Source organism: Papio anubis, chromosome 17 (genome assembly GCF_008728515.1).
Source record: "Papio anubis isolate 15944 chromosome 17, Panubis1.0, whole genome shotgun sequence".
Taxonomy (NCBI): Eukaryota; Metazoa; Chordata; class Mammalia; order Primates; family Cercopithecidae; genus Papio; species Papio anubis.
Window position 1 is genome coordinate 35587526 of NC_044992.1, and position 17427 is coordinate 35604952.

A 17427-nucleotide genomic window follows, 5' to 3' on the forward strand; every position below is an offset into this window, starting at 1 on the left:
GTAGAGCTGGGGATATCATGTATTAAGTATTCAAATGATTGATATGCTGTATGAATTAGACTCTCATCCCTGCCCAGGTGCTTAAACCCTGAACTGCTTTTCTCTCTTATCAGCCACCTTGTACTGTGGGCTGCAAGTTCATTCCAGTTGTTAGAGATGTACATCTGCTGGTACAAAAAATAAAAACTCAGTTGAGGAGAGTGGTCACACCTGTAATCCCAGCACTTTAGGAGGCCGAGGCGGGAGGATTGCTTGAGCCCAGGAATTCGAGACCAGCCTGGGCAACATAACAAGACTCTGTCTCTACACATAATTAAAAATTAACCAGGCATGGTGGTGCATGCCTGTAGTCCCAGCTACTAGGGAGGCTGAGTGAGGCAGGAGGATCATCTGAGCCCAGATAGAGGCTGCAGTGAGCCAGAGTTGCACCACTGCACTCCAGCCTGGGCAACGGAGTGAAACCCTGTCAAAAAAAGAAAAAAAAAAAAACAAATTACTGATAGTTTAGATTCCTTCATGTTTTATATCACTGCTCATTTCATTATTTCAGATTCTTAAAAGAAGCTGTAAGTCAGATGTGGTGGCTCACCCCTGTAATCCCAGCACTTTGGGAGGTGGGAGAATTGCTTGGACCCAGGAGTTTGAGATTAGCCTGGGTAACATAGTGAGACCTCATCTCTACAAAATAAATAAAATAAAATAAAATAAAAATTAGTTGGGCATGGTAGCGTACACCTGTAGTCCCAGCTACTTGGGAGGCTGGGGTAGGAGGATCATTTGAGCCCATAAAGTTGAGGCTGCAGTGTGCCATAATCATGCCACTGACCTCTAGCCTGGGTGACCAAGTGAGATCCGTCAAGAAATAAAAGAAAAAGCAAAGCAAAGCAAAGCAAAGAGAAGAGAGGAAAGGAGAGGAAAGGAAGGGAGGAAGGGAGGGAGGTGGCAAGTTGTGTCCACATCTAGGGATAGATCCAAAGAAGCCTAGAGTCTGTGTTGTAGGATTTTCCTGAGAGCAGCACTATTCATCCAGGATCAGGAAAGTGAAAAACCCAACAACCAGACAAAAAGCAAAAACCCATCAAACAAAAAACACAGTAGGATGACTGGACCCTTCCAAGAGAGGCCGGTACTTTTTCCATCTCAGGGCATCTGGTCAGTGTAGCTTTGCTAAGTTTTCTGGAAAAATCGCTTACCGTTACTCTTTCTTTTATAGTGACATGTTCTCTTATTATCACATAAACAGTGGCTATGTACAAACTATATAACTGCAGACGAATGAGCAAAGTAAAATATAGTAAGAAAAAAAAAAATCACCCATAATTCTACCCATACTAATCACTGTTAAAGGTTGGTGTATAACCTGCCAGTCCTGTGTATATGTGTTTTACTAAAAATGAGATCATACTGTAACGCCTTTTTCAGAAAACAATGAACATGTATCATATAGCACACATATTGATGAACTACCAGCAGGGAGAAAAAACAAAGAAACTGAAATCAGTTAATATTTCATTGGTTGTACATCTGCAGTAATCATTACATTCAGCTATCTTTGCTATTTCCTCTACTTTCAGTCATGTAAAAACCACAGTTCTATGAATTTTTAAAATTTCATTGTCATTAAAGTGTTTTGTTGTTATAAAGCTATATTTGTTAAAGGAGGGAGTTAGACCACATTTTATTTATTTATTTAATTTATTTTTAATTAATTATTATTATTATTATTTTGAGATGGAGTCTCACTCTGTCACCCAGGCTGCAGTGCAGTGGTGCGATCTCGGCTCACTGCAACCTCTGCCTCCCGGGTTCAAGTGATTCTCCCACCTCAGCCTCCTGAGTAGCTGGGATTGCAGGCACATGCTACCATGACTGGCTACTTTTTGTATTTTTAGTAAAGACGATGTTTCACTAAATTGGCCAGGCTGGTCTCAAACTCCTGACCTCATGTGATCCACCCTTTCATAGTTGATGGGAAATTAATGTGAAGCTGCTGAAGGCCATTTTTGTTATGCCTTGGGGAGACATCCACTGAGAATAAAGCCCAGACAAAGGACAGATGGATGATTGATGACATATTTGAGTACCTGGATCCAACTGTGTCTGAAGCCAATAACCCCTAGACTTAGACGAGCCAGTAAATAAATTCCCTTTTCTGCTTAGGCCAGTTCTAATTTAGTTTTTGCCATTTGCAACTGAAAGAGACCTACAGTATTCACCGGGCTCATCACAAATATTTAAAAATATTTAAATATTCCATGATTTTTGTCCATAATATAATCTATTTAAACTGAGTAAGAGTTACTTCTAAATATGTTGTCTATGATCTCTTCTCTCACTTTAAAACCAATTAAAGTAGTAACCTCATTTTGAGTTCTCCATTCTACATGGCGATCATTTAGTGTATTTTAAATAATGTAATTATTTTTATTTTTATTTTTGCAGAGATGGAGTGTCACTATATTGCCCAGGTTAGTCTGGAACTCCTGGGCTCAAATGATCCTCCCACCTTAGCCTACCCAAGCGCTAAGATTACAGGCATGAGTCATTGTGCCTGGTCATTTAATGCATTTTTTAAAACCTGCATTACATGATAAACATTTCTGCATCACATAATTTCCATAAAACCTAGAAAATGTCCACTGTTTTCTAGAAACATTGAGCCGTCATTGACACAAATATCATTATGCTTGATTTTTTTTTTTCCATCACAAATATTCTCTTTCCTTTTTCAAACATGCAGTAGGCATGTAAGCTCTCTTTGAAGTGAGGTATGGTCTTGAGACTTGCTTTGACCAAGGACATGAGAGCCGGTATGTGAGGAGTCAGTGCATGCATGACCTGCCACTTACCCCTCTCCATCCCTTTTTCCCTTTTTTTTTTTTTTTTTTTTGAGACGGAATTTCGCTCTTGTTGCCCAGGCTGAAGTGAAGTGGCGCAATCTTGGCTCACTGCAACCTCCGCCTCCTGAGTTCAATCGATTCTCCTGCCTCAGCCTCCCGAGTCGCTGAGATTACAGGCATGCACCACCACACCCAGCTAATTTTGTATTTTTAATAGCGACAGGGTTTCTCCATGTTGGTCAGGCTGGTCTCGAACATTACCTATCTGGTATGAAAAGACAAAAAACAGCAGGCCCCAAACAAGGCTGAAGTTCCATGTCGTCAAACTAAACCAAAGTTGTTTACTTGTAAGATCAGATCTTCAAGAAATCAGGAGAGAGATGATAACCAAATCCCATTAAGCCAGTGAGATTTCACTTACATTTTTACAAGGAAAGTAATCTTGAAATGATCAGTCCAGCATTTGTTCATTGTTCCTGCTTTCCTCTGTCTCTTTCTGCCTATGAAACTTACCCATTCTGTCTAGCTCATTGAAGCTCCTTTCTGTTTTGTAGATTGGATGCTGCGTGGTTCAGGAATTGCTAATAAAAGCTAATCAGATTTTGGAAACACAATTTGTTGACCTTTTGTTCTTTGATGACCACTGCACCTCCAATTTATGTTCTTTTTCCTTCTTCATCAATAGACCTGTCTGTACTTCTCATTAAGCTGTAATGGCTGAAAGCCATTATAGCCATTTGAGAAGCACTTTCTTTTTCTAATCTTTTTGCCTTGCTCCTCACTAGCATAGTGTTTAAGAGGACAGACTCTAGAGTCCAGCAAGCCAGACTCAAATCACAGCTCTATCACATACTAGTTTTGTGACCTGAGCCAGTTGGTTAATTTCTCTGAGCCTCCATTTTCTTGTCTCCAGAATGAGGACACAAATAGTACCTGCTTTTGACGATTGTTGTGAAGATTGAATGAGATATTTCACATAAACACTTAGCCCAATGCCTGGTACAGAGTAAGTGCTGAATAAATATTAGCTATCATTTATTAGTGCCTTATTAGTGCTTTATTGTTCTAAGCTTCAGCTTACCCTGTGATTCTGGCATTTCTGGCCCACCAGTGTAAGTTACAGTCAAGGAGTCTGTATCACAAAATAGAACTACTATATAATCCAGCATTCTCACTTCTGGGTATACAGTCATCCCTTGGTATCAGTAGGGATTGGCTCTGGGACCTCCCATTGATACCAAAATCCACAGATGCTCAAGTCCCTGATATAAAATGTTGTAGTATTTTAGCTGGGCTTGGTAGCATGCACCTGTAGTCCCAGCTACTTGGGAGGCTCAGGTGTGAGGATCGCCTGAGCCCAGGAGATCAAGGCTGCAGTGAGCCAGGACGGTGTCACTCTACTCCAGCTTGGGTAATGGAGTGAGACGCTGTCTCAAAAAAAAAAAAAAAAAAGTTGTAGTATTTGCATATGACCTGTGCACATTCTCCTATAAACTTTAAATCATCTCTAGATTACTCATAATACTCAATACAATGTAAATGCTATGTAAATCATTTTTGTCACTCAGGCTAGAGTGCAGTGGCACAACACAGCTCACTGCAGCTTCCATCTCCTAGGCTCAGTGCATCTTCCTGCCTCATCCTCCTGAGTAACTGAGACTACAGGTGTGCACCACTGTGCCAGACCACAGTTTCTACTCTTTTTTTTTGAGATGAAGTCTCACTCTGTCACCCAGGCTATGGTCCACCCGGGCTGGAATACAGTGGCGTGATCTTGGCTCACTGCAACCTCTGCCTCCCAGGTTCAAGCAATATTTCTGCCTCAGCCTCCCAAATAGCTGGGACTACAGGCACATGCCACCATGCCTGGCTAAATTTTTGTTTTGTTTTGTTTTTTGTTTTTTGTTTTTTGTTTTAGTAGAGATGGGATTTCGACATGTTAGCCAGGCTGGTCTCAAACTCCTGACCTCAAGTGAGCCTCCTGCCTCAGTTTCCCAAAGTGCTGAGATTACAGGCATGAGCCACCGTGTCTGGGTAATTTTTCTACTTTTTGTAGAAACAGGGTGTCCCAATGTTGCGCAGGTTGGTTTTGAACTCCTGGGCTCAAGTGATCCTCCCATCTTGGCCTCCCAAAGTGCTGGGATTACAGGCATAAACCACCACTCATGGCCTAAATAGTTGTAATACACTGTTTATTTGTTTGTTTTGAGATGGAGTTTCACTCTTGTTGCCCAGGCTGGAGTGCAATGGCATGATCTCAGCTCACCGCAATCTCCATCTCCTGGGTTCAAGCGATTCTCCCGCCTCATCCTCCCGAGTAGCTGGGATTACAGGCATGCACCACCACGCCTGGCTAATTTTGCATTTTTAGTAGAGACAGGGTTTCTCCATGTTGGTCAAGCTGGTCTCGAACTCCTAACCTCAGGTGATCCACCCGCCTCAGCCTCCCAAAGTGCTGGGATTATAGGCGTGAGCCACTGTGCCTGGCCCCAAAGTCCTGGGATTACAGGCATAAGCCACTGCTCATGGCCTAAATAGTTGTTATACTCTATTGTTTAAAAAACAACAATCAAAAGAAGTCTGTACATGTTCAGTAGAGATGCAATATTTTAAAATATGTTTGATCCTCGGTTGGTTGAATCCATGGATTTGGAAACTACAGATATGGAGGGTCAACTGTATATCCAAAGTAAATGAAATCAGTATCTAAAAGAGATATCTGCACCCCCGTGTTCATTGCAGCTTTATTCACAATAGCTAAGATGTGGAAACACTCCATGTTCATCAGCAGATGAATGGATAAAGAAAATGTGGTATATATACATATATAATGGAACATTCTTCGGCCCTTAAAAAGGACATTCTGCCATTTGGGACATGGATGAGCCAGGAAGATATTATGCTAAGTGAAATAAGCCAGGCGCAGAAAAACAATTACTCTATGATTCCACTTGTATGTGGAATCTAAAAAAGCTGAACTTGGCTGGGCATGGTGGCTCACACCTGCAATGCCAGCACTTCGGGAGGTCAAGATGGATTGCTTGAGCTCAGAAGTTTGAGACCAGCCTGGGCAACATGGCAAAACCCCGTTTTTATAAAAAATACAAAAATTAGCCAGGTGTGGTGGCACGCACCTATAGTCCCAGCTACTTGGGGGGATTGAGGTCAGAGGACTGCTTGAGCTTGGGAGTTCGAGGCTGCAGTGAGCTGTGGTACCACCAGTGCACTGCGGCCTGGGTGACAGAGCAAGACATTGTCTCAATAAATAGATAAATAAAATAAATAAAAATTTAAAAATTAAAAAGTTGAACTCATAGAAGCAGAGTAGAATGGTGGTTACCAGAGGCTGGGGTGTGAAGGAAGTGAACAGATGTTGATGAAAGGGTACAAACTTTCATTTATAAGATGAACAAGTTCTAGGGATCTAATTTACAACGTAGTGTACCTTACTGTATCATTTACTTGAAATCTGATAAGGGAACAGAATTTAAATGACCTCACCCCACCACACACACACAGTGGTAACTATGGATGATGACAGGTATGTTAATTAATTTGATTGTGATGATCATTATATAATGTATATGTATATCAAATCATGTTGTACATATTGAATATATATAATTTTTATTTGTAAATTAAATTTTGTAATTAAAAATATTGACTACTGCAAGCTCAAGAGACTAAAAGGAAAAATGAAATGGATTCTGTGTCTCAGACGTCTCCCGGTTCTTCATTTACCTGTAGCTTTGCGCACACTTCTTGCCTCTCCCTGCAACGGACCCATAGCTGGTCCACAGCCACTTGGGAGCACCCTCGAGTTAGGGCTAATCTGTTCTTCCTCCTAACAGGTGCTTCAGATCCCAGCCAGCAAGGATCATTTTCAGAAACTTTCACTTTCGTATCTAGCCAGAGCTGGGAACTGGGCATGTCCTTCCAAACACTTGGCAGGAAGCTGGTTCCCAACCGTTAAGAAGCAATAAAACCAAGGCCACTCCTGCAGAAGAAGGCTTCTAACAGCACAGGATTCAAGCTGTGTAGAAGTAACTCCCAGCCCAGCAGTGTTTGCAAGTGTGGCTGGATCAGTATTTCAGAGTTCCCCTTCACTCTCATCAAATTCCCTCATGACCTCCCCGCACACCTCACCTTTTGAGACTGAGTCACCCGCCTACAGAACCAGAAAACAAAGAAGGTGAATTCAGGACAGTTACATGCAAAAATGCTGTTGGGCTGAGCCAAGACAAAGATTGGAGGACACATTTGCAGAGGAGTATGATTATTGTGTTTTTTTGTGTGTTTATTTGTTTGTTTTTGTGTGAGACAGAGTCTCCCTCTGTTATCCAGGCTAGAGTGCAGTGGCGCAATCTCAGCTCACTGCAGCCTCCACCTCCCTGGTTCAAGCGACTCTCCTGCTTCAGCCTCCCAAGTAGCTGGGATTACAGGCATGCGCCACCATGCCTGGGTAATTTTTGTGTTTTAAGTAGAGACAGGGCTTTGCCATGTTGGCCAGGCTGATCTCAAACTCCTGACCTCAAGTGATCCACCCGCCTTGGCCTCCCAAAGTGCTGGAATTCCAGGCGTGAGCTACAGCGCCCCACCCTGATTGTGTATTTTTGGCTGTCCTTTAAAGTTTTTAGGATTTCCATTTTTTTCCATTAATCTGTAATGAGAACTTGGAGTCATTTGGAGAAAATCTGAATGTAGAATCCTTCTAGATGGAAACAGTTTTCTTCCAGTCATTCATAGTCATTTCAACCAAATCCTATTTCAATGATTTTTTTAGCAATTCTCCCTTTTTGAGAAATTCCAAGACATCTAATACGGATCTTTCTTCTTTTCTCCTTATCTTTAAAAAAATTTGGCCAGGCGCGGTGGCTCACGCCTGTAATCCCAGCACTTTGGGAGGCTGAGGCGGGCAGATCACAAGGTCAGGAGATCGAGACCGCAGTGAAACCCCGTCTCTACTAAAAATACAAAAAATTAGCCGGGCGCGGTGGTGGGCGCCTGTAGTCCCAGCTACTCAGGAGGCTGAGGCAGGAGAATGGCGTGAACCCGGGAGGCGGAGCTTGCAGTGAGCCGAGATCGCGCCACTGCACTCCAGCCTGGGCAACAGCGCGAGACTCCGTCTCAAAAAAAAAAAAAAAAAAAAAAAATTTAACAGACATTGTCTTTTAGAGCAATTTTAGGTTTATAGAAACACTAAGCAGAAAGTACAGAGTTTCTACATATCTCCTCTTCCCAGGCACAGTTGCCTCTACTATTAACATCATACAACTACAAATTAGTTACTACAAATTAGTGTGCTACATTTGTTACAATTGACGGATCAATATTGACACATTACTATTAACTCAGGTTCGTAGTTTATATTAAGGTTCATTCTTTGTGTTGTACAGTTCTATGAGTTTTGACAAATGCATAATGTCATGTACAGTATCAGAATAGTTTCACTGCCCTAAAAGTTCCCTGTGCTCCACCTATTCATCCCTCCTTCCCTTCTAATCCCTGGCAACCACTGATCTTTCTACTGTCTCTATAGTTTTATCTTTTCTAGATTATTGTCAGGGTGCGTGGCTCATGCCTATAATCCCAGCACTTTGGGAGGCCGAGGCGGGTGGATCACGTGAGGTCAGGAGTTCGAGACCAGCCTAGCCAACATTGGAGAAACCGTCTCTACTAAAAATACAAAAATTAGCCGGGAATGGTGGCACACGCCTGTAGTCCCAGCTACTCAGGAGGCCAAGAGATGATCAGGAGGCCGAGGCATGAGAATCCCTCGAACCCAGGAGACAGAGGTTACAGTGAGCCAAGATCACACCACTGCACTCCAACCTGGGCCATGAAACCAGACTCTGTCTCAAAAAAAAAAAAAAAAAAAAAAAAGAATATGTATAGTTGTAGAGTCGCACAATATATATAATTTTCAGATTGGCATCTTACATTTAGAAATATGAATTTAAGGTTCCTCCATGTCTTTTTTATCTTGTTTTTCGATTTTTGAGATGGGGCTCTCACTGTTTTTCCCAGGCTGGTTACAAACCTCCATGTTTTTTCCTGGCTTGATGCCCCATATACCCCCTTCCCCTTTTTTTTTTATTGCGGTAAAATACATACAACATAAAATGTACAACTGTAACTTTTTTTTTTTTTTTATAGAGTCTTGTTCTGTCACCCAGACTGGAGTACAATGGCATGATCTCGGCTCACTGCAACCTCTGTCTCCCGGGTTCAAACGATTCTCATGCTTTAGCCTCCAGAGTAGCTAGGATTACAGACACACACCACCACACCCAGTTAAGTTTTGTATTTTTATTAGAGACATTGGCCATGTTGGCCAGGCTGGTCTCAAACTCCTAACCTCAGGTGATCTACCTGCCTCGGCCTCCCAAAAAGCTGGGATTACAGGCATGAGCCACCATGCCCAGCCCACTGTAACCATTTTTCAGTGTACAGTTTAGTGATATTAAATACATTCATAATGTTCTGGTACCATCACCAGTATTCAGCTCTAGAACCCTTTTCATCTTGTAAAACAGAAACTCTATATCCATTAAGTAATAAAATTTTCCTTCCTCTTTGTTTTTTAGAGATGTGGTCTCATTTTGTCCCCCAGGCTAGAGCACGGTGGCACAATCATAGCTCACTGCAGCCTCAAACTCCTGGGCTCAAGGGATCCTTCCACCTTAGCCTTCCAAGTAGCTGGGATTACAGGTGTGAGCCGCTGCACCTGGCTTGCTTTTCTGACAGGTTCTTGAAGGGAATCCATAGAGGTATCCAGGAGTGAACTTTCCTTCACCCTTTTGTATAAAGCTTCTCTTTGCTTTGTGAAGATCTGAGTGGCTATTGTTACAATGTGAATCAGGTTTCACTCTTAGGGAGTGGGTTCAGGAATAGAAAAAAACACCAACTTGCTCAGACACGTGTATCAAATGGCAAGATGATCTCACCAAGCACTGTCCTCCTCAGAATTTATTTTGGGTGCAACACACATTAAGGACATAGTGGTAAACCAGGCTTGGAAGCCATCTGTGTGAGAGATTTGCCAGAGGCATGAAGACATCGTATCCCCAGTGTCTCTGAAAAGGAGAGCTCTTTGCCTTCCATCACAGGCATAGGCAAGTACCCTGCAAATCGCTTCCCACTCAACACAATAGTTCTTGTTGCTATTTTGTTTGTGAGCTACGTCATACATGCAGAGGAGTAAAGAAAACATATGTGTTGTTCAATTGTCAGTATAAATTGAACACCCATATAACCACCACCAGGTCTAGAATAGTATTCAGCCCCCTCCCAGCATCCCTTGTGTGTCCCCCTATTCCATCCCCTTCCCTCCGCTAGAGGTGGCCACTATCCTAACTTGTGGAAACCATTTTCTTTTCTTTCCTCTTTTGTGTTACAACTAAGTGTGCCCCATAAACAAGCATCAGTTTATGAATGTCGTATAAATGGAATTAGACCGGTTGCGGAGGTTTACTTCTGTAATCTCAGCACTTTGGGAGGCCAAGGCAGGTGGATCACCTGAGGTCCAGAGTTCGAGACCAGCCTGGCCAATGTGGTAAAACCCTGTCTCTACTAAAAATACAAAAAACGTAGCTGGGTGTGGTGGCAGGCGCCTGTAATCTCAACTACTCGGGAGGCTGAGGCAGGAGAATCTCTTGAACACTGGAGGTTGCAGTGAGCCAAGATCACACCACTGCATGCCAGCCTGGGCGACAGAGGAAGCCCCTGTCTCAAAAAAAAAGAAAGAAAGAAAAAAGAAAAAGGAATGATATCGTATGTATTCTTTGTGACTTGTTTCTTCGTCACTATTGTTCTCAGACAAGGTGTGAAGAGGCCTTTTGGGTGCCTCCTGATGTTTTCTAGGATGGTGGATTCAGGAGTATGCTGTCTTCACAAACATTTCTGGCCTCAAAGTCACACTGAGCAGCTTGGGCCTCCTAGCTCAGCCACTTACTAACGGTGCGACCTTTCTTGTCCTCCTTTGTAAAATCAGAACAAATTATTCCTGTAGACATGAGCACCTCAAGAGCAAGAGTGTTCCTCATTTGCCATTCTGTTCTCAAGAACTCACAGTGCCTGGTGCCTAATGAATCCTGAGTGAACACAGGAGACGTGGTGAGATCATGTATGTAAGGGCCTAATGCCACCCCTGATTTATAGCAACTGCTCAGTACATGAGATCCAATCTTATTATTGCCACAGTGTTATTTATTTGAATACGGGAGGCAGCCTCTCAGATGGCCGCCAAGGAGTCCCACCTCCTGGTATTCTTGTATTTGTACATCCCTTGACTGTACACTGGATATATTCACTTACTCCTAAGAAATAGAATGCAGCAGAAGGGATGGAATGTCACTTCCAAAATTATAAAAGACCATGGCTTTTATTTTGAGTCCTCTTTCTCACTGAGGTCTCTTGGACTGCTCACCCTGGAGGAAGCCAGCTGCCATGTCAAGAGGCAGCCCTGTGGGGAGGCTCATGTGATGAGGTGACCGAGTCCTGTAGATAAACACAAATTGTGAGCTTGGGAGTGGATTCTCCATCCAGTTGAGCCTTTGGATGGGGCTGTGGTCCAGGCTGACAGCTTAACTGCCACCTTATGAAAGACCTTCAGCCAGAGGCACCCAGCTAAGCCATGCCTATGCCTGGATTCCCGACCCACAGAAACCGTGAGATAACAAATCTTTGTTGTTTTCCATGACTACATTTTATGGCAATTAGTTACACAGCGATAGATAACTAATGCAGTGCCTTCTCTTGGGTGAAAGTGTGCTGACAATGTTTAGAGCCTGTGGCAGACAAGGAGATGCACTGTTCAGATCCCCATTTAACGGTGGACTCACTGCCCAGCTGCAAGGAGTTCAGTTCACTGACAGCCTTCAAGTCCACCTCAGCTTTCCAGCCAGATCATGCTCTTCTTGGGACATTCTCCCTGGCCAATGACTGGGCAAGGGTTAGAACAATGGCCTAGCCATCTCTGCTCAATGCTAGACCCCTCGAATAGGTAGTTTTTGCTTCAGAGCTTCCTGTTTGGCTGGTAGAGACTTTGACAGGTCTCCTTCCATGGGTGTTGCTCCCCAATAAATCTTTCTGTTCCATCCTCATCATAGCTTCTGCTTCCAGAGAATCCATTCTGTCATGAAACATCTACCACACAGAAACTCAAGCTTTCAGCCAGGTGCAGAGGTTCTCACCTGTAATCCCAACACTTTGGGAGGCCAAGGCAGGAGGATCGCTTGAGCTCAGGAGTTCAAGACCGGCCTGCGCAACATAGCAAGACCCTGTCTCTGTGACACACACACACACACACACACACACACACACACAAATTAGCCAGGCATGGTGGTGCATGTCTATAGTCCTAACTATTGGGAGACTGAGGCAGGAGAATCACCTGAGCCTGGGAGGTCTAGGCTGCAGTGAGCCATTATTGTACCTCTACTCCAACCTGGGCAACAGAGTGAGAGCCTGTCTCTAACAATCAAACAATCAAATAAAGCCTCAAGCTTTGTAGCCAACCCAGACCTGAGTCCAAATACAGACTCTGCCCCTTGCTAGCTCTGTGACCCTGGGCAAGTTACTAAACTTTTCTGAGCCTTGATTTTCTCACACATAAAATGGATGACAAATAATGTAGGAGCTGAAATGGGATACTTATAGTGTAAAACAGAGTTCCCAGCTTCTAATAATAGTTAAAGGATAATTTTTTTCTTTTTTTTTTTTTTCATTGCACTACTTTGTCACCCAGGCTGTAGTGCAATGGCGAGATCTCGACTCACTGCAACCGCTCTGCCTCCTGGGGTCAAGTGATGCTCGTGTCTCAGCCTCCCGAGTAGCTGAGATTATAGGTATGTGACACCATGCCGGACTAATTTTTGTATCTTTAGTAGAGATGGGGTCTCACCAGGTTGGCCAGGCTGGTCTCAAACTCCTGACCTTAAATGATCCACCCGCCTCAGCCTCCCAAAGTGCTGGGACTATAGGTGTGAGCCACCGTGCCCAGCCAGGAGAACTATTATCTATCCACAGACTACACACCAACTAGTCGCTTTACATTTTGCATAAAATGTTACTGGCAATTGATTCAATACATTGCCTATTATATCTATAGTAGACCTTTGACATTTGTGAGGATTATACCCTTTACCTTTGTGAAAATACCACTGTAGCACATATTGTCACATATAAAAGGAAATAAAGTACAACTCAAAAGTACACATTACTTGTGTATGTGTGTGTGTGTGTATGTGTGGGTGTGGGTGTGTGTGTCGAGACAGGGTCTCACTCTGTCACTCAGCACCCAGGCTAGAGTACAGTGACATGATCACAGCTCACTGTGGCCTCGAACTCCTGGGCTCAGATAATTCTTCTACCTCAGCCTCCCAAGTAGCTGGAACCACAGGCGCACATCACCACACCTGGCTAATGTTTATTTCATTTTTATTTTCGTAGAGACAGGGCCTTGTTAGGTTGCCCAGGCTGATCTCGAATTCTTGGGCTCAAGTGATCCTCTTGCCTTAGTGCTAAGTACTGGCATTTAACAGGCGTGAGCCCCTGTGCCTGGCCTTCATTACTCTTTTAGGTCCTTAACAGTTCTATAAGTAAGGCACTAAAGCTGTATAAAGCTATTAAAAATAAGTATGGCTTCAGTAATGCCAAAGCAATTTGGAGGATTGTTTCTCTTGTTGGCACTGAACCTTATCACATCAGAGGGCTGAGCCATTCCTGAATGCCACCCTTTTAATAAACCCAGACATCTGAAATGTAACAGGTCAAAACCTGTTTCTCCTACAGTCTGTGTCACCTTGATAGATAATTCCAAGCCAGAAAACAGGAAGCCATCAGTGATAGCTCCCTCTTATCCCTTACCTCCAATCCAACATCATGTCTTATTTATCTATTTGTTTTCCTTCAAAATAGCCTAAATCCCCTCACCCCGTTCCATCCTCACTGGTACCACCCCAGCTTCTTCTCTTTCAAGAGCCTCCTCACTTGCTCTCCTCTAGTTTATTATCCATGCCACAGCCAGATAGCTCTTTTTAAAACGCAAACAATGATGAATTTCCACAATTCCCCATGCATTTGGAATAAAGGCTATACTCTTTATCAAGACATCTGAGGCTCTGCGCAAGCTACCCCCAGCCGCTTTCCACAATCTGACCTGCACTCCCCAAACATTCCCTTCCAGAAGTCAATTTCTCGCTTGTCTTAGATCCATCCAACCCGTAGGCATTCCCTATGTCTGGAACTCTCTTCTACACACTCTGGCTGCAGGCTCCTTTTTCTCCTTCAGGTCTAAGCCTAAACATCACCTCCGCAGGGAAGCCTTTATTAAGCATCCTCTGAAATAGGTTCTATCACATATAGCTTCCTCCTATTATTCACAGCCACAGCACCCACATCATTTCTTTCTTTGCATGCATCCCAGTTGGTCAGGACACACTTACTGGTTTATTGGAGGTTTCTCTCCATTTGTTGCATTTTCTTTGAGTGCAGAGGCCTTATTCCTTGTGTTCATCCAGAGCCAATCCCAGTGCTGACCACAATACAGACTTCATAAATACAGTAAATCCAGTAGTTCCCCCTTACCCCTGGGGGACATGTTCCAAGACCCCCAGTGGATGCCTAAAATCACAGTACCAAATCTTTTTTTCTCTCTCTCTCTTTGTAAGTAGTGTATTTTAAATAGCTTTCAAGATACACATATTTTTTCTTTAAAAAATGTCTGTTGGTGGCCGGGTACGGTGGCTCACACCCGTAATCCCAACACTTTGGGAGGCCGAGGAGGACGGATCGCGAGATCAGGAGTTTGAGACCAGCCTGGACAACATGGTGAAACCCCGTCTCTACTAAAGATAGAAAAAAATAGCCGGGTATGGTGGCGGGCGCCTGTAATCCCAGCTACTCAGGAGGCTGAGGCAGAAGAATCGCTTGAACCCAGGAGGCGGAGGTTGCAGTGAGCCGAGATTGTGCCACTGCGCTCCAGTCTGGGCGACAAAGCTAGACTTAGTCTCAAAAAAAAAAAAAAAAAAAAAAAAAAAAAAAAATGTCTGTTGGAGCAGTTTTGTTCTTGAATTTTGCTGATCATTCTCATGGTCCCGAGCCCCCGAACTCCGGGTCGTGGAGGTAGCCGAGGGGGAGGCTGGCGGCCTACGCGGCCTGTCCTGGCGGCGCTCACAGCGCTGGTGGAGCAGCTGTGCCCCGTCTTGTCACAGATCATGCATGGCCGTCATGTGAGCTAAAACTTCCATTTATTTCAAAGCAGTAATAATTTAAAATTATAAAAATCTTTCCACCGCTGAACGTTTAGAGGGTGAGGTTAGACAGAGGACAGGGAGGATGAGGACGTCCCAGAAGGGACGATGTGGCCCACGCCTTCCCGAGCCAGGGAGCCGGTGGGCCGGGCCAGGATCCTGCCCTGGAACAGGCAGGGGCCTGTAGCGCTGACCAGTCAAGAGTGGCGCCGCTGGGGCACCCAGTCTGTGGGTGCCGTGTGGCGCTGGCTGAGGCCCCGCGGTCTCCCCGCAGCCTCAGGCGCAGCGGGCACGGGTGGGTCCCGGCCGACGCGCGCTCAGGAGTTACTTGTGGCGTTCTCGTTGCAGGGCGAGCTGGAGGAGGAGGAGGACAACGAGGAGGAGAAGTTCATCCCAGTCAGGCCCGAGGGGGTGGGTTCGTGGCCGTGTTGTGTCCCGGGAGGCTTTTTCGGCAGGCGGGGCAGCTGTCGTACTGCTCCAGCCGGTGCACAATGCAGCCATCGTGGAACAGGTGGTTGCAGGGCAGCTGCTCGCCCAGCGCGTCGTCGTCCTTGCACACGGGGCACTCGACCCGGGAGCCTACGTGCTGCTCGGTGACAGGGTCGGTGGGGAGGGTCTGGATTTTCTCTTCATCTGCCGGTGGGGGGCCCGTGTTTTCAAGGCGAGGAGCTGTGCGACGGCGTCCAGGCCGTTGGCCCCTCAGGCGTATTCCATAGGGTTTGAGTGCAGGACTCCCCAAGGACCCAGGCTGGGGATGGTGGCGGACGTGATGATGCCGTTGACGAGCTGCTGGATGATCCCTTCTAGCGTGGGGAGGCCTTTGTGCCGGGCAGTGGCCCGCAGCGTGGGGAGGCGGAGACGGGGATGCCGGGCTCGGTACGGGGCCAGGACTCTCTCCCACGGTCTCTCAGAGTCCTTGCTGGCCCAGCAGGGCACGTGGGGATCTCGAAGCTGTCGTCAAAGATGACAAAGATGCCGAAAGCAAACTGTTCGTAGCCCTGCGGCAGCGTGGACAGGTGCGGGTCCACGTTCTCCAACGGCGGTCGGCTCTGGTCCGTGGGGACGGTGGCAGGACTAGAATCGTTTTCTGTGCTCCTGGTCTCTTCAGGAAGCTCCTCGATAAAATCAGACGTGCATCTTGGGCAGATATAATCCGACAGGCGCGGGACGATGTCCAAGGAGCAGCAGAGGCAGAAGAACCGTCCAAGCTGCGGCGACGCCTCGGCTTGCTGCTCCCTCGCTGATCGACGCCCAAACCTTTTACATACTATGTTTTTTCCTACCTATATATTTATGATCAAGTTTAATTTACAAAATAGGCGCTTACAAAGTAAGCGATTAACAACAATAACGAATAATAAATAGAACAATTGAGTCAAATAAGGGTTACTTGAACACAAGCACTGCAATACCATGGATTGGTCTGATAACCAACAGCTACTAAGAGACTAATGAGCAAGTAGCATCCACAGTTCAGATACACTAAACAGACGGAGGATTCACATGCCGGGAGGGGTGAAGCAAGATGGTGTGAGATTTCATCACCTCACTCAGAATGGCAAGCAATTGAAAACATGAATTATTTCTGGAATTTTCAATTTAATATTTTTGGACTACAGTTGACTGCAGGTAACTGAAACCGTGCATAAGGGGGTACTACTGAATCTGTATTTTGAATTTTCTAGCTAAGAATATCACTTTTTTTTACTTTTTTGAGATGGAGTCTTACACTGTCACCCAGGCTGGAGTGCAATGCCACGATCTTGGCTCACTGCAACCTCCACCTCCCGGGTTCAAATGATTCTCCTGCCTCAGCCTCCCAAGTAGCCCGGATGACAGGAACCCGCCACCACACCCAGGTAATTTTTGTATTTTTAGTAGAGACAGGGTTACATTATGTTGGCCAGGCTGTTCTTGAACTCCTGACCTCAGGTGATCCGTCCGCCTTGGCCTCCCAAAGTGCTGGGATCACAGGTGTAAGCCACCGTCACCAGCCAGAATATCACTTTTTTACAATTTTTTTTTTTCCTTAACTTTGAGACAGGGTTTCTCTTTGTCGCCCAGGTTGGAGTGCAGTGGTGCCATCACAGGTCACTGCAACCTCTGCCTCCTAGGCTCAAGCAATCATCCCGCCTCAGCCTCCCTAATAGCTGGGACGACAGGTGGCCGCAACCATGCCTGGCTAATTTTGTGTTTTTTGTAGTGAAGCGTTTCACCATGCTGCCTAGGCTTGTCTTGAACTCCTGGGCTCAAGTGATTCACTTGCCTCAGCCTTTCAAAGTGCCAGGATTACAGTCATGAGCCACATGGCCAAGAATATCACTTTTACCTTT

The 17427-nt window shown here is 45.1% G+C and overlaps 1 pseudogene across 1 annotated transcript; it reads right to left on the minus strand.

The window, feature by feature from the left end:
* Window positions 1-14882: 14882 nt before the first annotated feature.
* On the minus strand, window positions 14883-16374 carry LOC110741559 (annotated as a pseudogene). The gene has a single exon (XR_002517922.2). The product of XR_002517922.2 is annotated as an E3 ubiquitin-protein ligase RNF126-like (transcript).
* Window positions 16375-17427: the final 1053 nt, after the last annotated feature.